This window comes from Ixodes scapularis, unplaced genomic scaffold (assembly GCF_016920785.2).
Source record: "Ixodes scapularis isolate PalLabHiFi unplaced genomic scaffold, ASM1692078v2 PGA_scaffold39__5_contigs__length_11793443, whole genome shotgun sequence".
NCBI lineage: Eukaryota > Metazoa > Arthropoda > Arachnida > Ixodida > Ixodidae > Ixodes > Ixodes scapularis.
In genome coordinates, this window is record NW_024609867.1 from 7602117 (window position 1) to 7614612 (window position 12496).

The following is a 12496-nucleotide window of genomic DNA, read 5'->3' on the forward strand; positions in this document are numbered from 1 at the left end:
AAATTTATATGCGGAGATGCTCTAACAACGACGCACCAAAAGTCGCCCGAAATTCGGGAGTCATCATAATTAACTCTTTTTCTGACTGTCCTATATGTTGTGGGCAACCTGGCGATTCCGAGCGGTTGGCCCAGGCTGCCCCTCCGACAACCATAAATGGTCATCTTGACCACGAGGGGGCCAAGGGCAACTGGCCACGCGAGCGGCGCTCCGCCGCTGATAAAAGGCCGTCGCAGCGGATGCGCGGGGGCTGTTGGGATCGCGGCGCAGGCGATAGCGCTCATTAAATGTTTACGCGTTATTGAACCGGTGTACTGTGTCATTCTCCGAGACGGGAAAGAGCTCGTGTTTCCCCCGAGAAACGGCCTCCTTTGCAGAGATCCTGCAAGCATGAAGCGCACTACCACGCAGTTGGCAGAAGATCTGCGGAAGCGTTTCACGGAGAACCTGCGTGAAGCTCGAGAGAGCCTCGACGTCTCGAGACTGCAGCAGGCAAACCAGTACAACAAGGGGAGGCGAAATCTGCAGTTCAAGGTAGGAGATCTGGTACTGAGGTGAACTCATCCGCTGAGTGATGCTGTTAGAGGCTTCACGGCCTCTTTAGCAAAGAGGTGGGATGACCCCTACTGTGTTAGTAGGAAGCTCTCCAGCCTGTCTTATGAGCTGGTGCATTGAGAATCTTGTGAAGTGTGCGGGACTATTCATGTCGCCGACCTTTCTATGAACCCGAGGAGGTAGATGTGTCGCAGGTTCCAGATGGCGACCATCCGGACCACCTCTCGGAAGATTCCACACCGTCTCTACCGCGGTACAACTTGAGACGGCGGTGAAGACAACCGGGAGTAGAAGGAGTTCTTAAGTGCATTATGTTCATGCCCTCTTCGGTGTTTTGGGGTGAAAAGAGAAAGGGGCCGCGCTCCCGCTTGCACAGTAGGGCAGGCATCTTTCGTGCGCGCTGCCACTTATTCCTACCGCGCCATGGCCTCATGTTGTTTTTAATTTCTAGTTCCTCGTGGCAGACAGCGGTGACACAGCTCCCATAATCAGACCACCCCCCTCCCCACGGCTGCATCGGTACTGTCCGGAAGTACTGTCGTCGGACCCGTGCTCGCCCATCTGAGAAGACCCTTGCTAACACAAAAGGAAGGCGCGCCCCCCCCCCCCCTCAAGACCATCTAAGACGACCTCTGTTTTCGTTTTTGGAAGCGGGGAGATGTGTGGGCACCCTGTCGATTCCAAGCGGTTGGCCCAGTCTGCCCCTCCAACAATCATAAATGGCCATCTTGACCACGAGGAGGCCAAGGGGAACTGGCCACGCGAGCGGCGCTCCGCCGCTGATAAAAGGCCGTCGCAGCGGATGCGCGGGGGCTGTTGGGATCGCGGCGCAGGCGATAGCGCTCATTAAATGTTTACGCGTTATTGAACCGGTGTACTGTGTCATTCTCCGAGACGGGAAAGAGCTCGTGTTTCCCCCGAGAAACGGCCTCCTTTGCACAGATCCTGCAAGCATGGAGCGCACTACCACGCAGTTGGCAGAAGATCTGCGGAAGCGTTTCACGGAGAACCTGCGTGAAGCTCGAGAGAGCCTCGACGTCTCGAGACTGCAGCAGGCAAACCAGTACAACAAGGGGAGGCGAAATCTGCAGTTCAAGGTAGGAGATCTGGTACTGAGGTGAACTCATCCGCTGAGTGATGCTGTTAGAGGCTTCACGGCCTCTTTAGCAAAGAGGTGGGATGACCCCTACTGTGTTAGTAGGAAGCTCTCCAGCCTGTCTTATGAGCTGGTGCAATGAGAATCTTGTGAAGTGTGCGGGACTATTCATGTCGCCGACCTTTCTATGAACCCGAGGAGGTAGTTGTGTCGCAGGTTGCAGATGGCGACTATCCGGACCACCTCTCGGAAGATTCCACACCGTCTCTACCGCGGTACAACTTGAGACGGCGGTGAAGACAACCGGGAGTAGAAGGAGTTCTTAAGTGCATTATGTTTATGCCCTCTTCGGTGTTTTCGGGTGAAAAGAGAAAGGGGCCGCGCTCCCGCTTGCACAGTAGGGCAGGCATCTTTCGTGCGCGCTGCCACTTATTCCTACCGCGCCATGGCCTCATGTTGTTTTTAATTTCTAGTTCCTCGTGGCAGACAGCGGTGACACAGCTCCCATAATCAGACCACCCCCCTCCCCACGGCTGCATCGGTACTGTCCGGAAGTACTGTCGTCGGACCCGTGCTCGCCCATCTGAGAAGACCCTTGCTAACACAAAAGGAAGGCGCGCCCCCCCCCCCCCCCCCCCCTCAAGACCATCTAAGACGACCTCTGTTTTCGTTTTTGGAAGCGGGGAGATGTGTGGGCACCCTGTCGATTCCAAGCGGTTGGCCCAGTCTGCCCCTCCAACAATCATAAATGGCCATCTTGACCACGAGGAGGCCAAGGGGAACTGGCCACACGAGCGGCGCTCCGCCGCTGATAAAAGGCCGTCGCAGCGGATGCGCGGGGGCTGTTGGGATCGCGGCGCAGGCGATAGCGCTCATTAAATGTTTACGCGTTATTGAACCGGTGTACTGTGTCATTCTCCGAGACGGGAAAGAGCTCGTGTTTCCCCCGAGAAACGGCCTCCTTTGCACAGATCCTGCAAGCATGGAGCGCACTACCACGCAGTTGGCAGAAGATCTGCGGAAGCGTTTCACGGAGAACCTGCGTGAAGCTCGAGAGAGCCTCGACGTCTCGAGACTGCAGCAGGCAAACCAGTACAACAAGGGGAGGCGAAATCTGCAGTTCAAGGTAGGAGATCTGGTACTGAGGTGAACTCATCCGCTGAGTGATGCTGTTAGAGGCTTCACGGCCTCTTTAGCAAAGAGGTGGGATGACCCCTACTGTGTTAGTAGGAAGCTCTCCAGCCTGTCTTAAGAGCTGGTGCATTGAGAATCTTGTGAAGTGTGCGGGACTATTCATGTCGCCGACCTTTCTATGAACCCGAGGAGGTAGATGTGTCGCAGGTTCCAGATGGCGACCATCCGGACCACCTCTCGGAAGATTCCACACCGTCTCTACCGCGGTACAACTTGAGACGGCGGTGAAGACAACCGGGAGTAGAAGGAGTTCTTAAGTGCATTATGTTCATGCCCTCTTCGGTGTTTTTGGGTGAAAAGAGAAAGGGGCCACGCTCCCGCTTGCACAGTAGGGCAGGCATCTTTCGTGTGCGCTGCCACTTATTCCTACCGCGCCATGGCCTCATGTTGTTTTTAATTTCTAGTTCCTCGTGGCAGACAGCGGTGACACAGCTCCCATAATCAGACCACCCCCCTCCCCACGGCTGCATCGGTACTGTCCGGAAGTACTGTCGTCGGACCCGTGCTCGCCCATCTGAGAAGACCCTTGCTAACACAAAAGGAAGGCGCGCCCCCCCCCCCCCCCCCCCTCAAGACCATCTAAGACGACCTCTGTTTTCGTTTTTGGAAGCGGGGAGATGTGTGGGCACCCTGTCGATTCCAAGCGGTTGGCCCAGTCTGCCCCTCCAACAATCATAAATGGCCATCTTGACCACGAGGAGGCCAAGGGCAACTGGCCACGCGAGCGGCGCTCCGCCGCTTATAAAAGGCCGTCGCAGCGGATGCGCGGGGGCGGTTGGTGATCGCGGCGCAGGCGATAGCGGTCATTAAATGTTTACGTGTTGTTCAACCGGTGTTCTGTGTCATTCTCCGAGACGGGTAGCAGCAAGGGAAATCCAACAATATTAAAGAGAGGACTCCTAGCTATACGTGTATTCCGTAAGGGCGCAGCCAAAGGATATGTGTGAGAAGAAAAGTTTACTTGCTAAAATATTCGGACGCGAATAGACCCGAGCTTGCTGTCTAAAAAACAAAATGTAATTGACGTTCTTTTTTTTTTTCTAGTCACGATGAATACTTGTTTTCAATGGTGCTCTGCAACCCAAGATCACTATACAGCAATTGGTTGTCAGGTTAAAGTCTTTTTAATGTTCAGATAAGGTGGATAACTTAAATATTTTGCTTTGGTCTTTATCTGTGCTCTGCCATTTTTAATCTTATCTGCTCGTGAAATTACTTTAAAAGGTGTTTTTATACGTCCTCAGAGTGTTGATTATATCAGCCGTGCAGGCAGCTAGAAAGAACGAGCTGTTTCGTTGGTTCTATGTATGTTTTTCTTTATTTCTTTATTAGCGTTATAAGCCTACACACACTTTTGGAAAAATTGAAATGCATAACTCAACATCAAAAGTGATGAATCACGCATACACGTTTCATGCACCGAAAAATCGCCTAGAAAAACACCATACTGCGATAGTATAAGTTTGGCGCAACATATACTTAGCTGCTGATTCGCCATATACCCCAATCAATCAATCAATCAATCAATTAACATACAAGAACAAATACAGCCACGTATAGTAGTCAGTGTAAATACACGTCTATATAAAATATCCCCAACGCAAATTATATAGACTTCAAAGGGGGTAAATAAGCTAGGAAATTCACACATCTATAATTGTAAGTTTAGCTTGATTTAAGCACCAAAAGAACAAGCCGAATATGCCACCGGGAAATCGTTCGCGATAAGCAAACTTTCACTACCCTCCCCTCCCCACCCCCCCCCCCCCTCCCCCTTTGCCCTATTTTTTACTTGTCCACTTCTGACGGGTGATGCAGCATTTCCTCGTAAACTGCGGCGACCGGACTCCAATTTTGAACGAATGGGACGCCAAAAAGTTTTGTAAGATATGAGGTTAAGATACCAGTAAACCCATTCTATCCTATTGCGCTTTAAGGCTGTGGTCTCGAACAAGGCAGTAGCGCAACAACCTTGGCGGTGATTTACGTCTGTTCGCGATAAAGTCCCATAATACTCATTTTTACTAAAGTCTCTTCATACTTTTTTTTTGCCAGTAACAACAACCAATACAAATGACAAAGCACATCCGGCTGGAACAAAATGGCGTCATTCAGTTTAGTCTTCTGCTGTGCGCCTCCGTTCACTTTCTAACGCCTGCATCGCCTCGCAGTCGGCGCTTCAAAAAATGTCGCCGCAATTTGTAACAATCTCTCATCTAGGTACTTTAGGCTAATCTCTTATAAGTTTTGCGCTGTCATTCTGCTCAGTGACCGCGGCCGTGCCTTTCACGCCCTCTTAGATAAACAGCCTCAGCTGTGAATGAAGAGCTCGATTTTTTTTTTGTTTGATTTCTTACCGGGCACAGAACCGTCATTGCTTTGTATGGCGGATCGAATGATGTCCTCTTTTCATTTTTGTATACAGAAATACAAAAACCGAGGAGCTTGCAGGGATTCTAGAAAAAACCAAACGTGCTAGAAAATGTATTTTTTGTCACGTAGAACACTTATTAGCATAGTGATACGAACACGTAATATGTAAAGAGAATGAAGTTTATAATTCGCTCTAAAGAGTTCACAAATTCTAATGTGCACCTTGAATTTATAACTAGAGATTTCAATCGTTTTTTTCTCTCCCCGAATCCCATTGTAATCATAAAACTTGTGAGCATTTCATTAAACAGCATATTTATATTGTTGTTTTCCTTGAGTATTGCGTTGCGCGAAAGACTTCACGTCAGGAAGTTATCGTTTAACGTATGCGATCGTGCTCGTGCCACGCACCCACTTGTACAGGACTTTGGAGTTCCTCTGCTAGCTATACTCTAACCATAGAGATGCCCAGAACTTTAGTGTTTTTATATTGTTATAATTTGTCAGCGAATTTCATTTTAGAACATCATAGTATGATGTGCTACAAGTAACTCCGCCATCATAGTCACGAACAAAAATATCTAACAGGAAAAACGTTTTTGCCTTCTCCGAATTTGGCATCAATTGACATTTGCGTCTACAGCAAGCTAGAGTTACATTAAAAATATTATTTTAAAATTTATAAATTTTTCAATCGAGAATGTTTAGCAACTACTCAATTGCAGCAGCTTACCAGAATGAGCTCGCTAGCATCCACGGCTTCTTCTGCGTGGTCGTATGACCGAACCGTACCGATCAAATGGAAATAAAGGTTAGAAAGTTATCGAAAAGCAATATGTTGTAGCCCGAGTCTCAGCTTTAAGTTTCCGCATAACCGGGAAGGTGTGGTAACCACTACAACACTCCAATATTTTTTTCACACTCAGCCACACAACTTTGTCACTCAGCATTTTCTTTCTGTCTCACCAATGTTCCAAATACAGAATGTATCTAACCAGGAGTGTTCTAGTGCCTTGGTTCTAAATCTCTTGTCCGTCGCGGGCCCCCAAACCTACTCAGAGGACATTCAGGGACTTCCACTCAGTACATTATTGATAACGAGAAAGCAGACATAAAAGGGCGCGTGAATAAAGGCCAGAAAATGGTACTATATTTGTAGCTCCCTGGATCAAGTTATAGGCTCTTGATATGAACCCAAGCAGCACAGATTTTGATCAAGCAATGGCCAATGTCTGGCGATGGTCTTTTGGCCAGTGGCCAGGGAGTGGCCATTCACTGGCCAATGCTTGGCCGATGACTGATGACCAGTGGTGGCCGTTGGCCAGTGGCCAGATAAAGGCCAGTCACCGGCCAGTCTCTGGCCACTGTCTGGCCACTTGGCCCAGGACCATTGCCAGCCATTGGCCGATGACTGGCCAACTCTGTGCTGCTTGGGAACTTACACTTGCAGTGCACACACTTAGTAAAGATTAGTTTTATATGCTGTAAACAATTGCTGCTCATGCCAAACTCACTGGTAGGAAATGGAAGTCCTAAGTTTGACTCAATATAGCCGCGTGCCTGTGCGAGTAGCAACTCACCCGATTGACACAGAGAGGTTCTACGCTTGATTCCTAAGTGCCGTGAAAATTTTATTATTGTGTTGTAATAATACTGGATAACGGAAGTGACGATGCCCATCTGGTCAGTCAGAGAGCAGAGGCGGCACGCTATCTTGCCCGTCTTTGGATGCACGATCGACAACGTGTCGACGCTTGAGGGTACTACCTTCGGCACCGCGAGGTCCACTTTTAGCCCGGAGGCAGGGTGTGAATGGGGACACCAATTTGTCGTCGCGGCCTCAGCGAGAAACTGCTCAAGCGATACCTCGGACCCCACAAGATCATTCCACGTCTCGGAAATCTCACCTACCACGTTCTTCCCGACGGAGAGCTGCCACCTGCAAAACGACACCTCCGATCCGAAGTGGTTTACGTCGTCTGCCTAAAGCCGTGTGACGGTCGATAAACCTACGGACTGACTGAAAACTGTGACTTCTGATTGGTCTGTACCTTTTTTTGTTGTATTTTCCTCTGGGCTGCATCGAGGCGATGCGTGTTTTAAAGGGGGTGTAATGCCGTGTGCGTGGCCGACTGGCAACGCACCTTAGTCGCGCGCAGAGGCCCCAGATTGCATTCCTGAGGACCGCGCAACTTTTATCACTGTTTTGTAATAATAGTGTCTACAACGTCCGACAAGCTTCACTTTCAGAATGTTCGAAGGCCGAATATTCTGGTTCGAATGGGCCTGAAATCCACGCGTTGACGAACGGCGCTCCGCGTTGCTCCACGAAGTCAGTTCTTCGCCAGCGCTCGAATTGGCGACTACTCCAATATTGACGCTCGCCTGCAATGCCTGTTATCATACCTACTTTCGTTTGGGAACAAGTTCGTCCCCATGAAACATTCAGTTTTTTTTTTTTTTGCAGTTATTCGCTGCCTTATCATTTTTTACTTCTGATAATATTATCCTGTTTTGTGACTGATTTGATGAGAACCAATCAGAGTTGGGCAGTATCGCGATACAAATGTATCGGGATAGTATTTTAGAAATACATTTCGTATATGTATTTCTGTATCATAATGCATTTTTTCCCCGGTATTTGTATTCCTGTATCGAAATACATTTGGAATGTTTCTTTATATCGTGATACAACCGGGATTAAGTGTAGTTCGATAAATTTCTTGAGAAATACGCCCCCCTCCCCCCCCCCACCCTCCCAGAAAAGAAGAGAAAAAAAAAAGAAAAAATCCGAACGCCTTTTTTTTTTTTTGCTTCTGAGATTATTACGGTTCAGGAGATGCTGCGGCATTGTTACTATTCTGACCAGTCGGAGCACCTTTTGTTGCAGGTCTCTAGGTAGGAATTTCATGGGTCATTGTTTGCTGGCATTCAATGCCCGCTGCTAACCGCCTCTCTTGCCTTAGTGTACACAGTACACCCAGCCGGCAAAGCTGAGTCACAGTCCGCTGTAGCACGAGCCTTGTAGTGGTTGACATGAAATAGTAGGATATGTGTCGAACTCACGCAGTGAAGTTCAGCACATATCCGAATGGGTCTGTGCCTATTGCAGGGCTCAAGGGTACGTCATTAGTCACATGAACGTGACCCGCTGCTCTGGTGATCTGATACCCAGGAAAGAGGCCAGACGTGGACTCGCTGTGCGGACCTAGACTTCGTACACCTGCGAATCGTCTAGAACGCGCTGTTTCTCGGAGAGTTCACACCTGTGCGCCTTTGCTGGCAATCTCAGGCAGAAATCCACGAGTGTCTCTATTTGGATGACGCTAGGCGAAACTTGAGAACGGCCACCCATGCGTCATAGCGTTGGCGAGTCGGCGGAGAGAACCTTCACAACAGCGATGCCACCGTATCGTTTTAGAGCGCCGTTCTTAAGGCACGACTACATTGGCGTCGCGGAGGCCTGCGGCGCGACGGTCGGCGCTGCCGGTTGCCGACCAAAACGAGTTTTCGGACTCAAGGGCGCGACGTACGGCGCCGCAGAGCCAACCGCTCCTTGCGCTGATCAGAGCTCGCCGCCGTTCGCCGCAGTAAAGAGGAGCCAATGGGAGGTGGCGTATATAGTGACGTCGCGATGGAGTGGCAACGCTCAAACCGGTCCTCCGCGAGTCTTTCTCGTTCGGAAGGACGTGTTTCGTGTCGTCTTTTATCCCTATTTCCCCCCGATGCCTTCCGCAACAGAGCCGTTCCTTAAAACTCTGCGTCTGTTTCCGTTTTTTTTATGTCAAGACGGAGCCAGACTACCTATATAAGGACGCTAAGACTAACCGCTGGTACATTATAGGGGAGGAATTCAGAATTACAAGTGAGTTTCTCCGTGGCACTTGTTGCATGTCGTCTGTGTTGTGACGGATGTCGTGTTGATTTGGTGACACTTTCGGAAGTAGCCTTCATCTCTTCTGCGCCGCCAGGGCAGCAAAGCACTAGCCTGCCCTTCGGTGTTTCGGCAGAACCAACTCGGCCGGACCCAAAACATGCGCCTCCTTCCCTTCAGAGCGCGGCGACGTCGCAAGATAAACGAGCAGGCTAGGATAATCACATTCACACTGATCATCCGGTCATCATGGACTCCTACCATGTAGGCAGCAAGCGCGGTTTTGATGCTGATATATGCGAAAGATGAGAGCCGAAACGGAGCAATCTAACGAAGAGAAGACGACGACAGAGCAGGAAATCTGACGGGAGGCGCGATCGCGATATCAGTGCTGTCATGTGGCTCCAGCAAAACGGAGGCCAATGTGGACTCCTCGCGTTGGGACGCCGGACGGCGGCGCCGTGCACGCGAGTGTGGTCAGGCCTTTAGGCGCCCGTTTTCGGCTTGAGCGGCGTCGCCGTCGCCGTCGCCGTCGGCGTAACTGAGCGGTGCATCATAAGAAGTGTCCCATAACAAACTGCGCGAGACCCTCGTGACGTCACGTGTGACGTCACGAGGGTGCCGCGCGGTGCATTATGGGAAAGGGGTTGATAACTGGGCTAGTTGGTAGTTAGACATATTAACGGCATTAGCGCACACGTATGAGGAAGAGAGAAGGGACAGAAAAGAGCGCTACTCACAACTGTATTTACAGAGATGAAGAAAAGAAAGAACATCGTCCAGCTCCCCATAAAGATGAAAAAGGAAGAAGAGGAAGCAGAAATATAAAACAGGAATATAAAACACAAAGTCGGGTGTTCCCTCGCGCGCACAGGCTTAATGCACTGGTTCTTTGATTAAACCCTAAAACCTTTTTTTGGCTGTGCCTTCGTTGTCGTGGTGCTGGGTGTGTTTGCCTCAGTCTTCGCTCGCGCCTGGTCACCCGTGTCAGGGGGGAGACGAACACATCATCCATGGTCGGCTGCCGCTGGGTCGTCGTGCCTGATGTCTCGCGGCACCCGTGACTCATGCGAGTTCTGCATTGTCCTTCTTAAAAAGTCTGTTTCCTTGCTCGTCAAGGCTACCGATGCAACACTAATGCATTTAGTAGCTGCGGATATGATGTAGAAGGCTTCTAACACTTCGCGGGTCATTTTATCCTTGTGCCTCTCTAGGGTTATGGTTTCCCCGAACAGCGGATTACAATTGCACTCCTTGCAATGTGTTGCAAGATGGCCTCCCACTGTGGCTCTCAAAGAATAATCATGCTCGCGAAGTCGGTCGTTAAGACACCTGCCTGTTTGCCCTACGTAGACCTTGCCGCAGGAGAGTGGAATCTTGTATACCACGCCTGAAGTGCACGGAACAAAAGGTTTAGCATGTTTTTTTGTGCACCTCTGTCTTGTGGCACCTTCGGCTTGCGAGTTGACTATGGAGCAAATTTTGCTCATTTTTTGCGGGGCTGAAAATACCACTCGGACCCCATACCGACCTGCCACGTTCTTTAAATTGTGTGACGTCTTGTGAAGGTACGGGATTACCACCGGTCTTGTCTTTCCTACATCTTGTTTGTTGGCTTGGAGGCCTTTTGCCCTTTTCAACAAGGGGTCCGCTACATTAGCCAGTAGTGGTAACGGATAGCTGGCTTTTCTGAGTCTTTCAACCTGCATCGAGAAGCTGGCTTCCATTGTGTGGCAACATGATTTCTGGAGCGCGGATCCCAAACATGTCAGAGCAATGCCCCTCTTGACGATCTTAGAGTGAGCCGAACTGAAATCCAAAATTCGTTTCTTAGAGCGTGGAGAGTACGTCCAGCACACATGCGTATCACCTAAGTGAAGCGAAAGGTCTAAAAACTGGAGAACGTTTTCTTGAGGGACCTCATACGTGAACCTGAGGCCCCCTCCATACTCAGTGAAGGTCGCCAAAATATTGGTCACCTGTGTGTGCACATCGGTGTTATCTTGAAGAACAACCAGGAAGTCATCCACATAGCGGGCTACCTTGTTAACTCCTCGACTTCCAAGCTCCCTTTCAATGGCACAGTCTACTGCTCCCAGATAAATGTCACTGAGGACTGGGGCTACACAGGAGCCAATACAAACTCCTGACTTTTGTACATAGCACCGATCTCGCCACCCAACAATCATGGACGTTAGATAAAAATATAAAAGCTCTAAAAAGCTCTCCGTTGAAATTCCACATGAGCCCCTGAAGGAGAGCTCTCCATTGGCTTCAATACATGTCTTCACAGACTCCAATAATTGTGCATGTGGCAATGAGTAAAACAAGTTCTCCACATCTATACTGAAGGCCGTACCGATCTCATTGCTCTTTAACCGGAGAAATTCGACGATTTCCTCAGAATTCACTGCTTTGAAGGGGTCCTGTATTTTTAAAGATGACAGATGTTTTTGGAGATAGGACGCGACTTGTCTTTGCCAGGAACCCTTTTCGGTGACAATCGCTCTAAATGGGCTTCCTTCTTTATGCGTCTTTACTGAGAAGAAGACTTCAAGATGAAACTTGTCAACCTTCCCGATTCTCGCTGCTAACTGAGTTAGAGACAGACGTTCACAAAGACGCTTTGCTGCATCCCGAGTTTTCTTGGTGTCCACTTCTACCCGTTTGAAATTTTTCGTGATTGCTGTTGAGGCTCGATCATTGTACATGTTTTCTGGTAGAACCACAAACTGTCCTTCTTTGTCTGATAGTAAGACGCGCAGTCCATTGTCACCCATAAAATCCACCAGGGGCTTAAAATGCCCAACAGGTTTTTTCTTCTGCTGAGGGTGAAGACTGTCAACGCACTCAGAGATGCACCGTGGTCTGTCCGTTTCCACTGTCCTATGGGCGATTTGCTTTGCTAGTGTAATCAGCTCCGGTGGGCTTACCACAGGTTCGAAACAGTACTTAGGGCCTACCCCTAGACGCTTGCCAATATCCGGTGGCATCCTTACCTCCCCCAGTGTTGTGTAGAGACCCACCGTGGAGGGCACCGGTTCATTTGCTCTTTTGGTCGGGAGATGTGGCCTGATCCTTTCCCAGAGAAACTCCGTAGAGTCTTTTGCTGTGTTGTTCATTACATGGTAGAACCTTCTTTTTTGTCGTTCGTTGCCATTACCCGAAAAGCAGGCAACTCTCAGGCAGTCCCTCAGGAACCTCTCCTGACGCCAGTATTCGGATCGTAGGATACGGCAAATTCTTCTTGTATGTCCTATTGAAGGAACCAAGAAGCCACATAGTCCCCTGAGTTCCACAGGACATGTACCCCTTCGAATGTGCCAAGAGGCCACCCCAGCACTGCACACACTCTTGGCTATCAGGTCCACAAGGACACACGGAGGCAAAAAAGGAAGGTCAGA